The sequence below is a fragment of the Astatotilapia calliptera genome, chromosome 16, assembly GCF_964374335.1.
Source record: "Astatotilapia calliptera chromosome 16, fAstCal68.1, whole genome shotgun sequence".
NCBI lineage: Eukaryota > Metazoa > Chordata > Actinopteri > Cichliformes > Cichlidae > Astatotilapia > Astatotilapia calliptera.
In genome coordinates, this window is record NC_137437.1 from 11,873,173 (window position 1) to 11,896,342 (window position 23,170).

Below are 23,170 nucleotides of genomic sequence, written 5' to 3' on the forward strand. Positions count from 1 at the left end.
TTCAAACATAACAAGAAGACTGGCTGTACTGAACTATCCACCTTTCTTTCTATGATTTAGTCTGAACTGTGTGTTGATTAGTAAAGCTACATTCATCCCATAGACTGTATACAAAAGATGGATGGTGAATGGACTGATACTTATATAGAGCTCCATCCATCCATCCACTCACTTCCGCTTATCCTGTTCAGGGTCGCGGGGGTTGCTGGAGCCTATCCCAGCTGTGATAGGACGAGAGGCGGGGTACACCCTGGACAGGTTGCCAGTCTGTCGCAGGGCTAACACACAGAGACAGACAACCATTCGCGCTCACATTCACTCCCGCATTCACACCCTATATAGAGCTTTTCTACTTTATCAGAGCATGAGCCAAGCACTTATTTCGATACCTAAGCATACTGAGGTATGGGCTGGCTGTAGCTCAGGAGGTAGAGCAGCTCATCTACTGATAGGAAGGTCGGTGGTTTGATCCTTGGCTCCCCCCATAATCACAATTACTGACTTTCATGCCCCCCAATCCCCCCCCACATCCCACCCATAGCCACAGTGATCATGCATGCTCATATGGTAGTGGCTACCATAACTAAATAAAGAAAGCTGGGACATTTTAGTTCCAGTGTGAAATTGCTTTTTGAATGCCAGGAATCAACAGACATTTATTAGACTGTGTTCTGCACCTTTGGCCACCACTGATATTTGAACAGGAACATGCCAGAAGGCCAAGTCGGTCAGTACGTTCATATGATTAAAGAGCCAAATGTACAGATAGATAAATATAAATGTTTAAATGGAAATGAGGTGCTCCATTGGAACAACATTAGTTAGAAAGGTTACATTTTATGCAGCTGTAGAAAACAGTGTGGTTAGTCCAGTGTTGCATAGTTTTGTTACAACTTTGTTTACTGTTTCTTTACCCATGCATTCATGACAGTGCGTGAAAAAAACAAAGAACAAATCTTCACAACCTGAACTCTTTCATGGCATCCATTTTTAATTTCTCTTTGTTATTTGGGCTGATTGGGACCTGATGAATGTAAAAACAAGAACTTACCAGATTTTTTTATTTACCTGATTTTTGTTTCTGAGGAAACTGAGATCCACATATGAGGACATTCATTTTAAATTTTGATAGAACAGTGGCAGTATAACGTCCTCGTAAGTGGATATCAGGCCCTTGTAGAGCAACATTTTGCATTTTGGTCTAGACAACCCAAAATGTGATGTCCACATATTTGGACGCCCGGTCCTAGGAGGTTAAAGCACACTAATGCGCACAATTTTCTGTACAATCATATTCACATATACAACACTGAATGTATGACAGATATTGGACTTCTTCATGTTTCTTTCACAACAAGTAAAAGCTTTTACGCTGTTGTGTCTAAAATTTTAACTATCACACACACACACACACACACACACACACACACACACACAGCTGCATTGATGAAAAGTAACTTCTGGGCGTTTTGTGTATAATGTTTACAGCCTAATGAGTGACAGATAAGTGGAGGGAGGTACACTTTGAGGCTGAGACAAGTTTGGTGGAGACAATTCAGATTACAAAGTGGTGTCTATATGCTCTGAATTCTTGGTAAGTGATGGGAAAGGCAGGGCAAGATTTGAGAGTAAAAACCTGACAGTAAACCACAGTCAATTAGAGATAAAACATCTGCTGGCACATGTACAGCAAGAGGTCAAGAGGACCTTAAACTCTGTCGCTTGAAAGTACGCGATGAACCAAATAACACATATTCATACTGCTGCTTCACAAGAGGTAAAATCATGTTAAATGACCCCCTTTTATTTTCATTCTACTCTAATATTTTAACAACCCTCTTTATACAGACTGACTGAGTCCTGTATTGACATTTTCTCTTACCTGATGAAGAGATGAAGAGTGTCGTGTGTGTGTGTGTGTGTGTGTGTGTGTGTGTGTGTGTGTGTGTGTTTATTGCACTACTGCTTTTCCTATCACACTAATGCACAAGCATTATGGTCATTAACCGGGCACTGTCAACCACAGTCTGCTGATGTCTTTTTCCTGGAGCTAAATCTAGATGTCACTTAAGTTTCTATTGAAACACAAGCCAGATGAGCAATCTTTATGAATTATGATGTGAGTTTGTTGTTGGTACATGAACGAAAGGCAAAGTCACCTGATTCTTTCCTCTTTCTACCAGTAAAGCTGAACATGTGGAGGATGGCCTATATTTCCATATAGTCTGTCAATGTAGCGTATACATTGCTCCATTCAATTATCCTTTAATTTATCACCCATACGCATATGTTCTGTCAGTTAAGGGTGTGGTCACTTTCACTCGCAGGTCCTGTTTTGCCTAACAAATGAAACTGACTTGAGCAAGACTAAGATACTAAGCTGTGCGCTGTTCCCTGTGATAAGCCTGATTTTGTATAGATGTTATTCCATTGTCAAAACTGTGCTCATTTCCTCACAGATTCAGTCCTGAAATCTTTGAAGAAAAGAACTCTACGGTGTTTCTGAGAGGTCAAACGCACAGCAGCTAAAGAAAAACGCGGCAAAAGAAAACCCCTCACAAAACACATGATCCTGGGGAGACAATAGTTTGATGGAACAGTTGCTGAAGTGACAAACTAACAGTGAACAGCTAATAGCAAACATGTATCTACAGTATTGCATGAATTGTACAATTAAAACACAGATTACCTGCATCTTTTTCTCCCTCACACCAGTGAATTCTCCATGAATTGTGTCTCAGTCCTTCACCAAATACATACATTTCAAACTATGCATTACTGACAAGAAGTCCAACTATTTGTTAGATACAAAAAACTGTGAAAAATTGAGCATGATATTGTACTGGTACCCTGTCAGCTCAGCACACACACAGTTAGATTCTGGGTCAATTATGAATGCTCCAGGAACAGCTGGAACAATCACTGTTCAGATCAAAACATCCAGACCTGGAAACTGTCACAGTTTTTTTCCAGGGGGTTTTGATTTCTCTTCAATCTGCCCAAGTCTTGTCTTATTTGAGGTTTTCCTTGGGTCTTTGGAAATTTTAATTCAAACAAATCCTAAATATGTGTTGTGTGATTTTTTTTTTAAAATCTAGATTTTGTGACATCTTCTGTAAATATCCATCCATCCATTTTCTCATTCACTTATCAGTTTCAGGCCTTGAGTCTGTCCCAGCTGTGATTGGGCACGAAGCAGGGTGCACCTTGGACAGGTTGTCAGTCCATCACAGGGATAACAAAGAGAGAGACAACCATTCCCAGTCACATTCACACCATTTGGAATCACCAGTTAACCTAACATGTCTTTGGACTGTGCTAGGAAGCTGGAATAATCAGACAGACAGAGAGAACATGCAAACTCCACACACGAATAATGTCATGTCAGGATGTGAAGAACTCTCTGTGCTGTGGTATAAAATATCACAGTCCACGGGTGAGTTTCTTTTCCTTCCCACTATTGAAAGGCTTACGTTTTTCTTTTTTTCTGTTCTTTTAGTTTTAAAGCTTGTTTTCTTTTTTTTAAGACTAAGAGGCTCGTAAATCTGGGAGTAATCTGGGTCCAAAACTTTGTCTGTTTCATGTTCCAATTTGAACGAACACTGCGGCATCACTGAGTTAACTGTCTAAATTCTTTCATCCTTGATAAAATGATCAGCATTGCTGCTTTACCAGGTGTAACAATTAAGTTTAACATCCGGGCATCCATGAAAACAGAATTTATTACATTTAATGGAGTTAGAAGTTAGCAGGAAGTTAGCAGAAGTTAGCTCGCTAGTTTTGCTAGTTACCTAAGCATGATATAGCATGTTCTGACTGAAAAAACTATCTGAAAAAATCAAAACGTACAGCTCTGCTATCACTTCCAACATAAATGAAGAAAGAAAACTAAACAAGAGTGATGTTTGTAGGGTTACTGAAGTTGGGCTAGCTGGTATATAATGATGATGTGTGATCTCTAGCGACACAGCTATGTTAACATAACATAAACAGTGAAGCTGGAGGATGAACGCTAACTTTTTTCCACTCGATAAAAGTTAACGTGAAGGTTCCTCATGGTTAGAGACAAATACAATCTCATGGCAGGATGCTGTAAACGGACCAAGCTTCAGTCAGGAGAACAACTGAGATAATCCATCCACAATACAAGGTTAGTCATTAATATACTGCAACAACATGGGAATAGAGCAGTTGTGATAGAATACAGGATTATTGAATCAATATTCAATAATATTGAAGTGGAGGAAGCAAGAAGAATGAGTTGAATAAAGTTTGATTTATCTGACTGCATTGTTTCGCTTAATGTGTCTTATAATCCCGTGCACCTTATAAGGAAAAATACGTATTTGACTTTTTTATATGACACACTGCAGTTTCATGTTGCAAAGCACCTCTTTTTAATTTTAGTGGACATGGTTATGCTCAGGATATGTCAGCCCATTTCTACTGGAAATGCCCTTTAATTAAACTTTCAGCACGGAATTTGCATTTGCACTGTTAAATTTTTATATAGCTTTAATGCACATAAAAAACAGCTGCTTGTTTAAGTGAAAATAAATGGATGGGTTTTTTGCGCTAGTAAAGTTGTGGAGTTGTATTTTGTCTTGCATCAATTATATCGTCAGTTATATCGTTATCACAAATTTTCAAATGTATATGATAAATATTTTTGGCCATATCGCCCTGCTCTAGTTAACAGTGAACATTACACCATTACATATAAACAGCACAGTCCATATAGTGTCCTCTAGAGATGTTCTTAGCTCTGGCAACAGGTAATGTGATGATAGCTTTCGCACATATTACTAATTCTGTGTCAGCTCAGTCAGAACACCAGAGTTTAGCATGTACAGCTCTGCACACAGATTGAGACGCAGGGGTATTTATACATTTCCCACTTTGGCATAAACAGATATAATTACCAGTCACATTCAGTGATGAATGATTTTGTATAACTTGATTAGTGGACATAGAGTAATGTGCAAAAGTGATCACATACACGGCAAGGTTAAGTAGATCGTTGATCTAGCATCAATAACCTTATCGGTGTCGCACACTGTTGTGTAGGACTTACTCCTTTTTACAGTGTTACTTTGGTTTGTTAAGGTTTGCATCCGTTTGTTTACGCATAGCTTTCTTAAGGTCCTGCCAAACCATTTCAAGGTTAAGTTGAGGTCTAGACCTTGGCTGGGCCATTTTGTAACACCTTGATTCTCTTGTTTTTTGGCCGTTCTACTGTAGATTTGCTGCTCACAACAAACACCATAATTACCCTCCATCAGAGTCCAATGCACCTCTTTCCTCCTGCTTCCACTGGGCTGTTATGCACCTGCAAGGACATATTTAATCAATACTCAAATTAAATGCCAGTCCCACCCTCTCTCCCCCTCAGAAAGCTCAAATGTTCAGCTCCATTGAAAATGAACCAAGTGACTCTTTTCCTCCTCATTTCCACAGCATTCTTCACACGCCATCATGTTTGGCATATTCATAATTATCAAGCTGTAATCAAATTGACTGAAAGTGCACTAAGCCCATGGCACTTGAACAATGTGGTTGAGGTAGAGTCATGCATAAACTTCTCTCTCATCAATTTGACACAGTGCCATAATTGCATAATCTTATGACTCTGGCAGGCTATATTAAGAAAGGTGGTAATAATGCAAATGACTCGAAGGCACAAATGCAATACATGACAAGTTTCACATGCACACACACACAATGTGCAGCCAAACAAAGCTGGATTCACATGTAGAGCCAATTAGTTTGACAGAGGAGAGCTGTGGAGCTAAGCGTACAGTCACTCATCTCCTTCTGTTGTATCTCCCTGCAGCTGACAGGCCGGGATAAGAAGGGAATGAAAAAGGAATAAGATCAAATACCTGCCGAGGTCAGGCTCATACCAAACCATGAATACTAAAATACATCCATTTATATATTCTGCTGCACATATTACTCTGGCGCAAACAAACATACAAATGAAACCGTATTGTCCTTTGGGTTCACACCTTATGTGAGCTGGGCTGCTTTTCAGAGTTCAAACACACTCAGAGGAGAGGGATTAATGGCGTCTAGAGAGCATTTGCCAAGAGAAGCCCCTTCACAGCGAGCCTACCTCCAGGTTACTCCCAACCAACAGACAGCACTGAGGACTTAAGCAACTGAGCAGCATCTTTGTGTCGTTTCCTCAACAAATATCCTTCTATATTTCAACACTATAGACGTTATATCTAACTCATCCAATACATAGTTAGAAATGAAAAGAAAACTCAAAAGAAGATGCACAAAAACACAAAGACAGCGGCAAAAGAAATGGTTCAGTTCATCTTGGGGCCTCGTAAAAGCGTTCGCACTTGTTTTTTCACAGCAGACTCTCTCTGACCAGCTGCCACTCCCAGAACCCTGCCACGGACAGCAGAATTGTTTTTTCTTTATTGGAGCATTGCTTAGTCACCGGCCTTTTGATGCTGGAAAAGAGATGGGCCCGTCGCCTTCTCCAAAGTCAATATTTGCCACAATTACACAAAAGCAGGAGGAGATGGCAAACTGGAGAGAAGCGGAGGGACTAATGATGCAATATAATGGTCATCTACCAATCCAAAAACAAACAAATGGACATGAACGCATGCTGAATAATATATGCACCTTATCGTCCGCACACAAATCAGGGATGCACCTTTTTAATCTATGGTGCTTTGAGGCGGTGGCAAAAGGGCCGTCTCCAGCATCCTCACTGAGGTAGAGTGACAGTCTGCAGGCTCTCTCTGCCAAGTCCTGTTTGGGTCATTTGGCTCTGGCTTAGTGTTTATGTGACTGACTGACTGACTAAACAGATTCCAACTGCCCTGCACCACCTTTAAACTCTCCTCTTAGCCATATGCCACAATCTTCCTCCGCACACACCTCTTCCTACTTAAGAAAGACCTCTTCTGACCAGATGTGCCTTTTACTGTGGATAAAATTCACCAGTTACCCCTCTTTGTAGCACCACTGACTCAAATAACTAAATAACATTTTTCCATTAAATAAGGCAATTTATTTTGTTGACAAATCCACATCATCTATATCTTTGTATCTTACCCTTTAAGCACATCCTCTCATACTTCAATCAGAACTATGCAGAGCTAGGCATATACCACACATGTAAACCACAACAAAAGATTAAAGTAGCCTCCTGACTGCACAAAGAGCTTCTGTGTTTATGGGCTTTGGCTAAACAACATGGAAAAATCTGAATAATAATAATAACTTACATACACACGATTGCACCTTTTTAAAACACTATCACCTACATGACAATTCCCCCGTGCTCCATTATGCTTATTCCTTTTTACTTCATCCTTTATTTGCATTTTTCCACTTGTGTTTTTCTAGGCCCAAGACATGGAGATGATGACCTCGTTTGTTTGCAGCACCGTGTAAAGTGCTGCAGCACACACCGACAGAGACCTCCCTCACCTCACTCTCAGTGCGCTCATCTTTTTTCATGGTCTCCAAAACAGAAGAGGGCTTTTGTTCAGTTGAGGATGATGGGAATTAAATTCATTGACCTGATGTTGGTAAAAACTAAAAGATTTTAATGATCATTAAAATCAGCATAGCTGCCAGTTTTGGCACACCTGTCAGTCAAAGAAGCCATGCTCCTAATGTGAAGCTTCACCTGGATTAAAGTCTATAATGTATAAAAAAGCTCAGCCACAGGTTTTGGAGCCAGCCTCGATTGGTCATTAGAGGAACTGCCGCTTTCTGCAATTATCCATTGGCTTCTTTTTTGAATTTACTATTATGGGCAACATTGTCACACTCTGAGACCTTTTGTTGTGGTCCTGAGTCTGACAACTCAGTGTTTTGTGTTTCTTTATTTTCTGTTCTTGTTTATTCTGATTACGTTTTCCGTTAAGATTTGCCATTTGTTAGGTTTCTGTTCTGTGCCTGCCCTGGTCTCTGTCCATGATGTTATTATGTCTGCTCATGAGTCTGTTTCTGTTAAGTTCTGTGTCATAATCTGGATCTCTGTGTCTGTCATGTACTTCCTGTTTTACTTTGTAGGTCTGCGCCTTATGTCAGTGTGTTCAGCTTTGTGCTCTCCCTGCCTCGTCTGTGTAATCAGCGTCAGCCGTGTCTCCCAGCTGTTTCCTCTCAGTCCTGATCACCTCTTGTATTTAGTGTCTGTGTCTGCCCCTGCTCGTTGTTGCGTCGTCCCTCAAACGTCACTGTATTTTGTTTGCCAACTTGCCTGCCTGTTAGTTTTTCTTTCCCAGTTTAGCTAGTTTTCTCTTCTGTCTGCTACCCCACAATAAAGCCGCATGTCCAAAGACATGCAACTTGTGGGGATAGGTTAATTGGATAATCCAAATTGCCACTAGGTGTGAATGTGAGTGTGAATGGTTGTCTGTCCCTATGTGTTAGCCCTGCGACAGACTGGCGACCTGTCCAGGGTGTACCCTGCCTCTCGCCCTATGACAGCTGGGATAGGCTCCAGCGCCCCCCGCGACCCTGAAAAGGGTAAGCGGAAGTGAATGGATGGATGGATGGATGTTTTGAGTTCACTCTGCCTCCGCGAGTCCAGCTTTTGGGTCCACCATTCCTGCCTACCTTCACACAGCCATGACACATTTCATATCTCCAGATTAATGATGGAAGTTTTAAATGGGACACTGTTTTCTCTTTTGCGCTTATGTGCTTGAACATCAGACTTAAAACTGTGATTGTGTCTGCCATTTTATCAAGAGAGGTATTCTTACTGGAGGTAATTCTTCTGTCAGGGTGGAGAAACAAAAAAGGGGGTTTGTGAGCACAAGGACTATCAGCATACGTCTTAGAGAAGTGAAGTACAGGCAAAGGAAAAGATCGCTTTCTTTAATGAGTTGAAATCATTGTAGATATGGACGTATATGTCAAAACATAAACCCAATACTGATGAAATCAAACGGGTTGTCCTAAGTAATTATGTTTGGATGTGTCTTTTAGAGATTACTCAAATTTTTTTAGTCAAGAAAACTGGAAATTAATATTAAGAAAATTTTGGTTTAAACCTCAGAAAACTTAGATATAGGATTAGCACTGAAGGATGATCCTGGTCTCCAAGTAACTCATATTTCTAACAGGACAGATTCTAGATCCTTACAGAGAATTCCCTTTCTCCATTTATAAATGTCTTTGTGACTCTGTCTTCTGCTTGCCCTTGGCCTTGCATGTATTTGCATAAAATCATGTGCCTATAAGAGAGCTGTGTGTCTATAGGTGCTATATAGTGTGTATTTGCTTTCTTTTTTTCTTTTCCCTTTCAGACCAAGACACAAGAACATACCCTTTGGAACATCATGCTTCACCTGTACTTATGTACACCACACGACATCCAACACATCATCCAAAACCCAAGAGAAAAAGACAGAGTTGACTCACTCTTTAAAAGACCTAAGTAGTTTTTAAGGGTCTGCAGGAAGTCCAAGTGGCTCTGTAATATCAGAGAAATAATGTTGTTACGCACTGCATGTCTGCTTCACCAGCTCTCTTTACTTGCAATGTCTTCCACGTCAGCAGGTTAAAATCTGAACATGCTGAACATTTCTGATCTGTACAGGTTGCTGGTGGAGTGACTCATCCATCACACAGCATTGGCATCTAGTTCAAAGCAGCCGACTGCATCTTCTTTTTTGTTCTGCTGTTTCAAATCTGACTCAGAGTTTCACACATGAATGCAAATGACTGGATGAAGTACAGTATCTGTGTTAAGGTGGATACAGAAATGGAATCACTGTATAGCTGCAGTGCTTTTGCTTCTATACAAAACCAAAATGTTAAAAAACAAAAATCTGATTTTCACTGTGTGGTGGGGCGTGGTTTGTGGTGTCATGCAGGGAAGGCGGACGCACCTGCGCGGCATCCGCAATTACGCCCGCTGACATAAATAAGGGGAATTAGGGTTTGTGGTGTTGTTGTTGTGGTAGTTTGCGAGCTGCCACCGCGTCAGTTAAAATGGCTCTGAAATCCAACATGTGAAATCGCCCTGCCTCATTCACGCCACACTCTGCATCTTAAAGTATATGGATAACTGTTTGTAGATGGAGGCACCAATATACTGCTATAAAAGCCTGCTCCTGTACTGGCATAAACTGACTGCAGAGGTTTGCTGCAACTGATATTGGGTGATAAGTCCAAGTCAGTGTGTCAGCTCTTCACAAAGGGGTCGCTTTGTGAAGAATTAATTGATTAGGTTGGGTACCAGGAAGGCTGCTTGAAAATCTTGTTTTGTGCACAGAGGTAATGTCACAAAACAGAAAAATATATTGAAAATTCTAAAACAGATTGTTTGATTATATGATAAGGAATACAAATTTCCCTACTTGGAACTAAATGGCCCATTTGTTTCTTCCCAGTGTTGCTCGTAGGGGGTCATCTGTTTGTTGTGGTTACTCTGTAATATTGTCTTTATCTTACAATATAAAACACCTTGAGGCAACTACTGTTGTGATTAGGCATTACAGAAATAAAACTGAATCAAACTGAATACGAAAATATGTGGATTTTAATCATATTGAATGCCAAACATTGCATTGTTCCTGTTCAGTGAAAAGGGGAAACAATGTGTTTTTAGCTAAACTTTGATGTCGCAATTACAAAGTTACTATTTTGAAAGAGAGGACAGCTATGAGGATACAATGCAGATGTTAAATGAAGTCATTCAACACAAGAATCCAGAGGTAATAAATAAAAATAAATAAATAGAAACATCACCAGCTCTCTTTGTGGGAATCAAATCAAAACTCTCATTTGGGTCGTACCTGTTGAGCATTCAGTTTTAGTTTGATGTTAGGCTGTATGTGGAATACGGGTTGGTATTTATGGGGAAATTATTCCACCGTTCCCAGCAGCAATCCTGCTAACAGACAAAATCAACCAAGTACATGGGCTCCTTGGTAAAGCTAATAATGCATAATTTGTCTTTTCTTATGTTACACTCAGTAGTTCTTATAAAAATCAGAGAATAAACAGCAATACATTGCTCAACTACTGCAAGCAGCACAATATAAATGTGACTTTGTGGAAACAGTGCACTGCTGTAAATAATTAGCTCAGGACAACACATAATCAAGCTGATACTCTGTTAAACAAGGTGATACTGAAAAGAACATTTACTAGGATACATCTTGAAGACGATGTAATAGCTGCTCTATCTGCTGCTTTGCAAATTCCAGGGTCTAATAAAGCCAGAGCTCAGATTCATCTGTTTCCTAATGGAACATATTACTTCAAAGCAGTCAATTGTACCCCCTGTCGCTTTGGCTTCATCACTTTCATTTACTGCCATTACAGTCCCAGACTCTGTCCTTCTCCTCCTGCGCACTCATCTTTTTTTCTTCCCTCATTTCTTACACACATGGTAACATCCGCGCTGACCACCTGGCTTCTTGTCTATTTCTAGCTTTGTCTGTTTCTCTACCTGTCTGTGCTTTCTAAACATGTTTCTCTCTCCCTTAGCCAATCTGACATTCAGTTCACCTGGTCACGATGTGTTCTCTATCGCACTACAACTCAGCAGCTCCTATTATGCTTTTCACAACCCTAAAGTAAAAGGCTAACACAGGTCTGCTCGTCTGTAAGAAGTGGGTGAACGTAAAATTGAATAATTCAGAGAGGAGAAGAGATGACAAAGTTCAACCTAACATTTTGACACTTGTTTTCTCTGCTTCATTTCAAGAGGCACTGCCGCTCTGACCAGACACAAAGCCCATTTATAAAGGGTCCTTTTCACTGGTAGTAGAAAGGTCACATGGTATTTAGATTGCTGATAGGTTGTGTCAGTCATCTGAAAATGTACTTTGGGATCTATATGTTGCTACTGGTGCTAAGAGATAAGGCAACAAAGACAAGCATCCATGTTTACAGGTGAAAAAACAAAGACAAAGTCAATAAAGATATCTTTTGTGTTGACTCACATCTTTCCATGAGGACTAAGACTAGGACTAGGTTAGTCCTAACTAACCAAGGCTAAGGTACCAAAGGTTTTGGTTAGATTTAGAAAAAATATGTTAGCAAGGCGACAGGTATCATAGAGGTACAACACATGACGTAGGACCAGTACTAAATGGCACCTTGCACCTCTGAGACACCAGCAGCTTTGAATAAACACCTTGGATATCATGTATCCATTTATGTATGCATGTTCCATATCTCCTCCTAAATGAGTGGACCAACCTTGATGAAACTTTGTATAGACATTGACTGGGTCAGTGTGAGTGTAAAAATCTACACTATATTACCAAAAGTATTCACTCACCCATTCAAACCATTGAATCCAGTTGTGGAGTCTATCCCAGTTGTCTTAGAGCGAGAGGCAGGGTGAACCCTGGACAGGTCGCAAGCCTGTCACGGGGCTAACACATAACTGACAGACAGACAACTTGCTGCGAGACACTGCGCCAACATGCTGCATGCAGACTGCTTCTATAAATATTTGTGAAAAAACGGGTAGCTCTCAAGAGCTCTTTGAATTCTAGTGTCGTACCATGATAGGATGCCACCAGTACAAAAAGCGAGATCCAAAAAGACATTGATGAGCAAGTTTGGTGTGGAAGAACTTGACTGGCCTGCACAGAGTCCTGTACAACCTAACAGAGCATCTTTGCGATGAATGAAGACTGTGAAGAGTGCCAGGCCTCCTCATCCGGTTCTTATACACGTGAAGGCAGACAAGTGAATATGTTTTGCAATACAGTGTATATGGTGTATACAAATATTTACACAAATCCCATAGTTGTTAGTATTTGAACACTTAACAGTTCAGTTGTCTAATATATCATAGCCTTACAGCATCATGATCATGGTGTATGTAGGTATGTGTGTGTGTATGTGTGTATGCATAGTGTGGGGTTTGCAAACACCATTAATAATCCTTAACAAATACATAATATATACAAAAGTAGATGCACCAGTGTCATCAGACAGTAAGTGTAATTGTCACTTATCAGCTATGATCAAATATACTGCTCAAAAATTTAAGGGAACAGCTGAACACTTTTTAACCTTCTGGTGTGAATGTCATGTTTCTGAAACACAGTGTTTTGTGTTTTTAAGACTCCTAAATACTGGTTACTTACTCCTTAATCCCATAATAACGAGATTCTTAATTATCCTTAATTATGTTCAGTTCCATTCTTAGTTTACCGTTTACTTTTTCTACTTCATGTTTTTCTTTGTATTTATCTTGTGTTATCTCTTTATAGCTGCTTGGAATTATTGTTTATTTTTTATCTTTCTAGAGGTTTTTGAATCCTTGGTTCCTGGTTTTGCTTTATCCATAGTTGAGTTTATATTTCCTTGTTTGGTAGTTTCCACTTCCTTGTGTTCTTTTTAACTTGTCTAGCCTTTGTCCCTGTTTTACCTGTTGCGATTATGCCGTTTAATGTTAACCCTTGTCTTGTATGTTTAGTATTGAATTCTACTTTCCCCACTCTCATTTCCCCGATTTGTTTGCATTAAATGATAATTAATAAAATTATTACTTTTTGTACACATTACTCACATAAACATATATTATAACCTTACTGATGATTAGTAAATACAAAATATTATAAAGGTAGCATAGCTGATATGTTGTTAGCACTATCACGTAACAGCTAGTCTGGGTTTGAACCTACTGGCTGGGCCCTTTCTGTGTGAAGTTCAAATGCTCTAACCCTGCCTGCATGAGAGCCCCCCCACCGTCCAAAGACAAAACTTATTTCATCATTTTTAAACTGCCTAAAAATCTGAAAGTGAATTTCTTTCTGTCTCTTGGCCCTATGGTATACCGGCAACCTAACCAGAGTGCAGTCTGCCTCTCACCCTATGATAGCTGGAATAGGCTCAAGCACCCCCTCCCCGACCTTGAACCTTGGTCGATCACTGGCTGCTCCAGTCTGCATGCCAAAGTATCCTTGGACAAGATGCCAAATCCCGAGTTGCACCAGATGCGTTCATCGGAGTGTGAATGCTACATAGAAAGCACTTAGATGTAAAAAGAAGTGCTCATATGAATGGGTGTGAATGGGTGAATGAGACATGCTGTATAAAGCGATTTGAGCACCCAAGTGGAGTAGAAAGTGCTATATAAGAACCAGTCTATTTACCATGTTTTAATTTGCCATTTATATTAATGCTTATCATAATGTGTTATCTAATTTGAGACCAAACCAATTTTCAAAGTTTCCTTTGATTTTTCAAAATAGAAAAAGCCAATAAAGACTACAATACAACTACAATAACCATTATCAGTGAAATATTTTGCGGTTAGTGCATGCTGCCGAATAAAAAGAGAAATGCTATAAATAATCTTTCTTCTTTGTTGCATCCCAATGGACATGCCAGATCTCGGCTTATTTCTACCAAATGAATTTCAAATTCAAATGAATTTCAAAGCATTACTTTGTCCTTAAAGGGAAATTTTTATATTTCTATTTTAAAGGCTTTTAAAATAGAAATAAATAGGTCTTTATCTTTAATAGAGACATATCTAAGATATACTGAACAAGGTCTAGAAGGGCTGAAAAACTGCACAGGGGCAACTTTAATAGCGACACGACGTGGCTTTTGTTTATTTTTTCATACGATGAAACACACGATTTATATACTGGTATATAGATTATATATCGAGTATTTAAGGAATCCTGTTTAAACCACTGCATACTTTGCTTTCATAAGATACTGCGTCCTCTTCTTATCTGCTGCCTAAGTAAACTGCTCTGGTTTGGGGGGGGGTTAAACAAACAGCTGCTGTAAATAATATATGACTGTTTGGGTATCTATTGATTGAGACTCACCCACAGCCTTTTAAAATACAGCATACTGCAGCCAGATACCTTATGTGTGTAATAGTGAGTTTCAGAGAGTGCAGGGACTTTATTTTAGCATGCCCATTAATTTTTAAGAAAACCAAAACCACCTGAAGATCCTATGATTTCAGCTCTGAGACCTTCTGCTGTCTGAACTGTGCGACTCATCCATCTGTCAAAAACATTATTCAGTAACAGAGCCAAGTTCTCTCATCATTGATTATCAACTTCATAATCTGACTGCAGGCACAGCGTGAGTGGAAAAAGGAGACTGTTAAATTCAGAAATAATGAAATGAGCTCTTGACGGAGATGTGCTTACTTTACCGAGAGCTCTCGAGGTTATAAATGAGCTCAAGAGCAAACTTAATTGATACTTTCATTATTTCTCTTCTCCTTATGCTCCACGGAGCTGACAAAGCAAGTGTAGTATGACTGTGTTTTACTATTGTATTTATACAGGCAGCACAATGTGAAGAGAAACAAACAGCTTCCAAAGGTTTTACCATACATTGTAAATCTGTTTTCATTGTCACCTGAAGCCTTTGCCCTTGTCCCACCGTCTTACACAAAGTGTCTGCTGGTGCCAGTGCCTTGACATGCGGGTCACTGCAATATTGGTCATGAGAAAACAATCCCATTTTACATGTCTTACAATGCTGGAGGGCTACAAGGTGCAGGATTTTTTCTATATTTGTTTGGTTTAGTTTTTTGTTGTTTTACCCAGTACATAGGTTTCTTTTGCAGTAGGCTATTCAACCATCCAGCATATTTTTCAAAAAATCTGAAACATCAGATGATCATTGTACATGTTATGCTATTGTCCTGCACTTTGGTTCACTTTTCTGCACTCCATCTTTACTTTCACTTTTAATTTATTTTAACTTCTACCCACTGGTTAGGTTCCCACACTAAAAACTAGCTCTTAGTTTTAGAAAACGAGTGTGGTTTCTGTTAAATCATCTGTAACCCTTTGAGCTGGAAAATAAATAGTTAGGACAGACGTATGATGTGTTGCCACTAAAGCACATTTCCTGCGTAAGCGAGATACGTCAGCGGTTTTGACAAAACTGCACTATTTCTCTCCCTGAAATGAAAATGGCCTTCTACATAATACTGTTAGTATTTGGGATATGTCTTCTTTAACCCAGATATCCCTTACAGTTTTGTATTTTGATTATATCTGCAGCTATTCATGCCGGTACTCAGACCACATTCATCACCCACCCATCGACCCCCATCTGATATCTGCTTATTTTGTTTCCATTTCCGGTGCCTTTCTGCCTTTTTCACCTCTAATAACAAGATGCATATTACAGCACAATTACACTACATTCAGGAACAAAAAATTTACTTGTTGAATTCTTTTGATTTTTGATTTTCATGTGTGCTGCTGATCAAAATCGGATAAAACTTAACACTTCATTTAACGTACTGCTAACTCTGATTACCATTTCTGTTAATCACTTCTCACTTGTATAGCATTACAGTACATTAACAGTTTATCAGTTAAAATAGACTTATATTTAGATCCATGATCACTTTAAGCGGCCAATTATTAAGAATTATTAAGAATTCCTTGGCAGGTGACTGATCAACATGTCTAAAAACTAGACATGTTGATCAGTCACCTGCCATAAAAAACCCATCCTGGATATTAAAGACTCCTGTAAAAGAATCCTTGATCTAAAAGTAAAAAGTTTCAAATGATTTCTTATCCAATTTATTATAGAGTTGAAATATTTCTATCCATTGTAAAAAGTCCCATTTCAGATTTTTTACTGGAAGGCAAATTCTGGAAAAAAAAAAGATATTAACAAAATCAAATTAAAATTACATTTCCTTTATTCTTTAACCAGATAAAATGTGCCAGAATAAAAATATACCACTCTGCCAGCTTCGTGGACTGGTGGAGGACATTTTTAGAATGACTGCTTTAGCAAACGTAGCAATAAAATCCTATGAACACCTCACTACACATAAAACTTGTATTAAAATATCAATAATAAAAGTAATTTTTCTGGAGTAAAAACATTCAATCATGTATGTTAGCCAAGCTGGTTAATAAGAGAAAACGTATTTGTTACGAAGCTAAATGGGTGCTTGGTTTTTTGCTAATGCTACCTCAAGCACAGCTCACAACTGATCTCAGACCAGTTAAAGTAGAGACTGTAGCCCAGGTGATAGAGCAGGTCACATACTAACCAGAAGGTTGGTGGTTCAATCCCAGTCTACTCCAGTCTGCATGCCAAGTAAGGGCAAGATGCTAACCCCATGTTGCTCTCTGGTGCATCCATATGTGGATGTCAGTTATTGTTAGTTTGCAGAAGCACTTTGTGCAAACGGGCAAATGTACAACTTGTGTAAAGCGCTTTGAGTGCTCACGATAGAGTAGAAAAGCGCTATATAAGAACCCGCAGCTTGCCTGTCACGCTAATCTTGCATCATTTCCTGTCATACAACGCAGATGAGCAAAACCAGCTGCAAGCTGCTGGCTTCTCAGCTTGACAAGCTCCAGCCTTTATTAACGGGACATTCCCCTGTCAGTGCATAGCCCATGCAGCTGCTTTATTTCTGTGTTCAGAGACAATAGCCAACTGCGTCGAGATGGTAGTAATTTAAAAGATGTATATAAGTAGGACTGTGAGAAGCTTTATGAGGGAACAGTTTGACATGAAAGGAGAGAGTCTGCTTTACTTTGGTACATTTGAACTATTTTTAGATTTCCCTAGACAAGCACTTCTTGACTTGTTTGCTGTGAATATAATAATTTCGTATGTATTTAATGTGAATCACAACACCCCTCTTAAAAGAAACACTTTGCAAACTCCCTTTATAGGTGAAGAGACCTGTGGAAAAATTAGGGTCAGAGATTTGCCATCAAGATCTACTTATTGACGTAAGCACACAGCTAGATTTCATTGTAAATGTTAGTTTGCTATGGCCCCAGTCACACAGGCCTGTAATCAGTAGGGAAAAAATTGTATTCTGCAACCAGCTGCTGAAGGTTGCTGGCAGTTGCAATAAAATTGATTGCTAAAGCCTCCCACAGGCCTAGAGACCAATCAGTAACCCCTGGTAACCACCCACTAGGAAGAAGTGTGTATTTTGTATTACCTGACCGATTGTTGAATGCTTGCACGAGGTTGCTTGGTGTCCCCATGTGAAACTGGTTGCAAACAGGCAGATGTTGCAAACAGGCAGATGTTGCTGCACCGAAAACTTCCTTGTAATTGCAGATTGTCACAGACGGCCATAGTCTGTATGGAAGACTGCAAACACTTACCAGCGACTTGCTAAGTGGTAGTAAAACTGTGAAGAGGGCTCCTCTGTGATAAGTTAGGCAGTGCTCGCAAACAAGTTGTCATCTTCCATGCAAACTAAGGATGACTGTGACACTCTGATCCCAACCAAAGCAATCGCAAGAAGGTTTTTGGTGTAGCATTGAGATATGGCAGATTTCACTCAGCGATACTTACCAACCACTTGCCAACCAATGGAAAAATACATATTTTCCCCTAGCAACCAGAGGTCACCAGGGTGTCACCAAGTTGTCTTACACACTCTGCAGTAACTGCGTAGTCTGAAGTTTGACAGGCTAGTGTTGTCTCAAACACTTTCAGAAGTGATGACTGTAATATCTGAATATTAAAGTCAACTGCATGCCAAACCTTGGACCAAAAATGACACAAAATTCTTCTAGAGTGAAGATAACAGCTTAACGAAAATAAAAAGCAAACAGCACAACACATTAGTTAATTAATTACATGAATGCCTGGTAAATATGTTTAAATATTAGCAAGTTAACAGATATAACAACTATTAGCTAGTTCATACTGGTTGAAAATTGGTGCAGGTTTCTTTTTAGCATCCAAGTACATGTATTACACAGCATTTAGCACAAGTGCAGAAGTATGACATTTGAGACGCACCCATCTGAAACACATTAGCACATTCCAGTTATTTACATCCGCTTTAGCTCAAATTACCACTGTGCCTAAACACAGCCTCGTGGAGCTTGCAGCATTAATGTAGATTTTCAGTCTTTTTATTTGGTGTAGAATATAATGAGTGCAGCTTGCTAATACCATAAAGTGACAAAGGCTAGGCTACTCATTATTAGGACTATCATTACATCTATTCCTGCCTGACAAAAGACCAGGAAGGGGGTGGGGGTTAAGCACAAAAAGCCACAGGGGAAACACACACGAAACACAATCACGCTTCACCATTAATCTGTTTTGTCAAACATAAGCGGGCACACAGATACACAAACACGGGCACGGTGAAGTTTTCCTGCCTGTAGGTTTGAGGATATGTGCACTTGGTTTCTCACTTACACGTATGCACATGGACCTACCTGTAAAAAATATGATGTGAAAAACAAAAGGGGAAGGTGGGAGGCAACTAATGAAGGAGGAGAAACAGAAGCGAGGGGTGATGGGTGGAGAAGAGAGGACTGTCAGATAATTTGACACTTATCTCAGCTGTTAGAGTGAGAAAGTGAGAAAATATACCTCATTTCTGTGTGACTGGAGCAAACAGGTTTTGCTGCAAAGACAGTATTGTGTGCATAACATGTTCAACATAATAATTCTATATATTCTATCTTCTAAACTAAAATATGATACAAGAAGATTTTGTCAGCAGCCCAAGTGACACTTTTATTGATTTAAAACTTTCAAATCCATGCTGACATTAGTGCAAAATTTGTAAAGTCTTGATTTGCAACTTATTTTATTTGGTTCTATCTGGGAAACACAGCAAGTGCACCTTGTTTTTAAAATAATATAGAAATTCTGCTCTTGACAGTATGATAGTTTGTCCTTCTTCATGCACGTAATCTCCTTTTGGATTTTTGAATGAAGTATGAGTAAGGATGTTAGCATGGCTCCTGGCAGTTTATGCAGAGTGCCAGACCAGGAAGTCCATGTGATGAGCACAGCTCTTGGCCTAACCTGATTAAGACCAAGCCAAGACCCACTCAATTAATAGGACCAATTGACTCAGTCCCACACAGCTGCCGTCTTTTCTAGGGAGCACTGCAGCAAATGAACATTGATTGAACCGAGCACGAGGTTTATGCTGAGGACTAATTCCTTCCATATTCTTCCTCACCACTTTCCCCCAGAATGATTTCTCTATATTAAAAATTCCAAAAAATCTCAATGATAACGATTGCAAGAATCCATGAATGACAAAATGAAAAAACAAACATTAAATCACAGATCATTTGACAAATGTGTTTAAAACGTGTGACTCTGTATGTTCTTTCCGTCATGCTGTTTGAGAGCTGTTGGCTACAGCATTCACCACGACAGTGGTCTATAAATAATAACCTTCCTCCAAGTGTATGATTCAGAAGCTTTGATGTCTGCAGTGGGATGCAGCACCTCGAGCCCATATGTGTGTGACATCATGTCTGTTCTTATATCTAGATGGAATCTGTCTCTTTAATTGTTTGAACTCCTTCATCTACTGCCAGCAGACGAGAACATCAGCAACACATCTTCAGTGTCAAATGCACAAAAATTACCTAAAGTATACAAAATCTTGTTGTTTTACACTTTGGATGAAGTAGCTCAATTTTGTTATGTGAGGCTAATCAGTAAAATATTTCAGATAGAAATGAATGGAACAACTGTCTTGAGTGAAGATTGGGCCTGCAAGTTTTTTTTATTTGCTGTTTTCAATTAACTGTAAGAAAAATTTTGAGAAGTGTTTTTTTTAAAGTAAGTTGAAATCTTCAAATTAGAGGTTTTTTTTTAAAAGCATATAATAGCAAACTTTGGGTTGATCCCAATGAGTTTGATGAATAACTAGATCAATTTAACTGATTATTGAAAAAGTGGACAATTAATCCTCTGTCAAGAGACCAGTCAGTAAACTGACTAACTGTTGCAGACCTGTTGCAAAGGCCGGTTTTATTAAGCAGTCAGCTGTAATGTGACGGATGCATTAAATACAGTTCTTGTTCACGTACTGTAGCAAAGGTTGGAGTACATTTAAGACAAAGAAGGTAACGACTCACATCTCAAAGCTTCCTATTTAAATCGATTTACGTTTCTTGATTGTTTAAACAATCACATATCTGCTTCTGGAACCTGTCAGAAGCAGATTGGCATATTAAAATACTTTGCTTCATCTAGCCAAGCTGATAAGAGCACCTGCTTAAAAAAGTGGGTCCCAAAAATGAAGTAAATCCGGCCCTGCTTGTGTCATACATCATGTTACATTAAAATGCGCAGCAGATTTAGATTTTAAAACTGCAGTCATTCCTTTTATTGGTTTGGGCATTCTCCTATTGTAACATATGCAAATTTTCTATCGGCAATGTAGAAGAGCCCTGTCGATGAAATGACTGATTATTATGGGCCTAGTGCAGCACTGATCTTATTAAGCGTTCAGCCATGAGACGATAATCTGCAAGCAATACATTTCTTTCAACCAAGTCAAAGCAGGTAATTGGCCAAACCCAAGGTGTCCAAAAAACAAGGGTTGTCCAGAGCATTTGGCTCTATACATGCTGCTTCCTCACAAAACTGTTTACCTACCAGCCTTTGTTATGCCCAATGTCACAATACATTAAAATTATTCCACTTGTGCAAATTTAAAAATTGTGGCAAAGAGGTTTTTGTGTTGTCAGTGAGGCCAGTATGGATTGGCTATGTACACTTTCCGTTCTCTCCAGGGTGTGTCTTCAACAGCCTTTCCTGCTCTGAACTGAAGGGACTACTGGAAGTGCATTAGTGGCTTTGCCACATTTGGCACGGAGTCTGCTAAAACAGTGGTGCAGCCGCACAAAGCAAACAGTCTTAAACAACAGAAAATAAAGTGCTTTCAGATATCACTCTAGCAGGGATGAATGGCATTTACAAGTAATTGTTATTGCCATTTAATTCAGCTCCCAACAAAATGGCTTTTCACAGAAACACATCAACACACCAGTATTCACTCAGACACAAAGCTTCCATCACCTCTACAGAGAGACGCTTGGGTGGCCTTCTCCCATTCGCACCAGTGTCGGTTTTAATGAGGAGCTAATGCCATACCGTTTAAAAAAAACACATATCTGCACCTGTGTCACAGCCAGAACCCAAATGGATTTATATTTAGACGTCTGAAATGTCTCCCTCTTCCACAGGAGTAGCGACACACACTCTCCCATCCTGCCTCCCTGCCTCCCACAAGCTCCTCTGACAGGCAGAAAGGCCACAATGAATTCTTGACATCCATTCGTGTTAATTACAATGGCTTCACCAGTACGACTGGAAATGTGTAATTATCACCACCTCGGCAAGTGGAAGGCCTGTGTTTTAGCCGCTCACAGGGAAACAGTTCCACTTAGACTATTTCTTCTTTAGACAACGAGGGCGTGAGCGGAGTCCTTAAAATTTCGGTGTCAGCCAATGTGTGGCCTGCGTGTGCTCTAAGTGTTTCCTATGAATAATGTGGAGCTACACGATACAGCGCTAGGAGACTTTGTAACCTTTCTTCTCACACTTCATGAAGACTCGTGTATACTTTAAAGTGAGAGATTTTAAATGTCCAAACAGGAGAGGAAGGGAGAGGAGTTAGAAAAACCTTGATTGAGATCAGGATCTGCCTTTGAGCTTCTTGCTCCCTGCCTGGTCCCATAATCTTTTCTATCCCGCTGTCACACATAACTGGTTTATTGAAGTCACTGGCTCACCACCGCTCACAGTCTCACATAAACTCCAATCACCCTGAATAATTGATGCAAAAAACTAAAACAAAACAAAAAAAGGGAGAACTGAACACCCCAAACACGATATAATCTCTCACCCGCCTACCTACCCAGCATGGGCCCAAACACACACGGGCTGCTCATTGCATCTGTTCACAAGACACTCTTGCCAAAGACAGAAAAAAATAACTGGCCTGTGCATCCTGCCTCCTCTCTCTCCCCGGCATCTCTATTGTGCTTGAACAGAATAGAGTGCTATGACAGAGATCAAACTAAGGCAGGACTCCCGTGTGCTCATCCTGGGTGTGAAGTGCAAACGCTCTGGGGAACCTTTCTGCTAAAACTGCATCACTAAAACATGCAGATGACACAGAGTTAAGCTTGGACACAGTGTCCACAATAGAAAAAACTACAGCACGAAATAAAACTGAATTAAACTAATCCCACTTCATTTCTTAGAAGCAAAGAGTAATAAGACTAAAACTGTTACTATGGAACTTAAAGCCATCACGCAAATTTTCCATCAGTGGCTCTGAGAAAACGTTTTCCTAGAGCACGTCACTATTTAGACGGATACATGTGGCGGAGAGAAGCGCACATATTTGTTTTTACTTTTAAAGTTGCATACGTGGAAAATACTCCTAAATGTA

At 39.6% G+C, this 23,170-nt stretch overlaps 1 protein-coding gene across 1 annotated transcript in view; it reads right to left on the minus strand.

Moving 5' to 3' along the window:
* kcnh3 (potassium voltage-gated channel, subfamily H (eag-related), member 3) overlaps nucleotides 1–23,170 on the minus strand; it is a 186,803-nt gene that overhangs the window by 163,303 nt on the left and 330 nt on the right. The gene's annotated exons all lie outside the window — the stretch shown is intronic.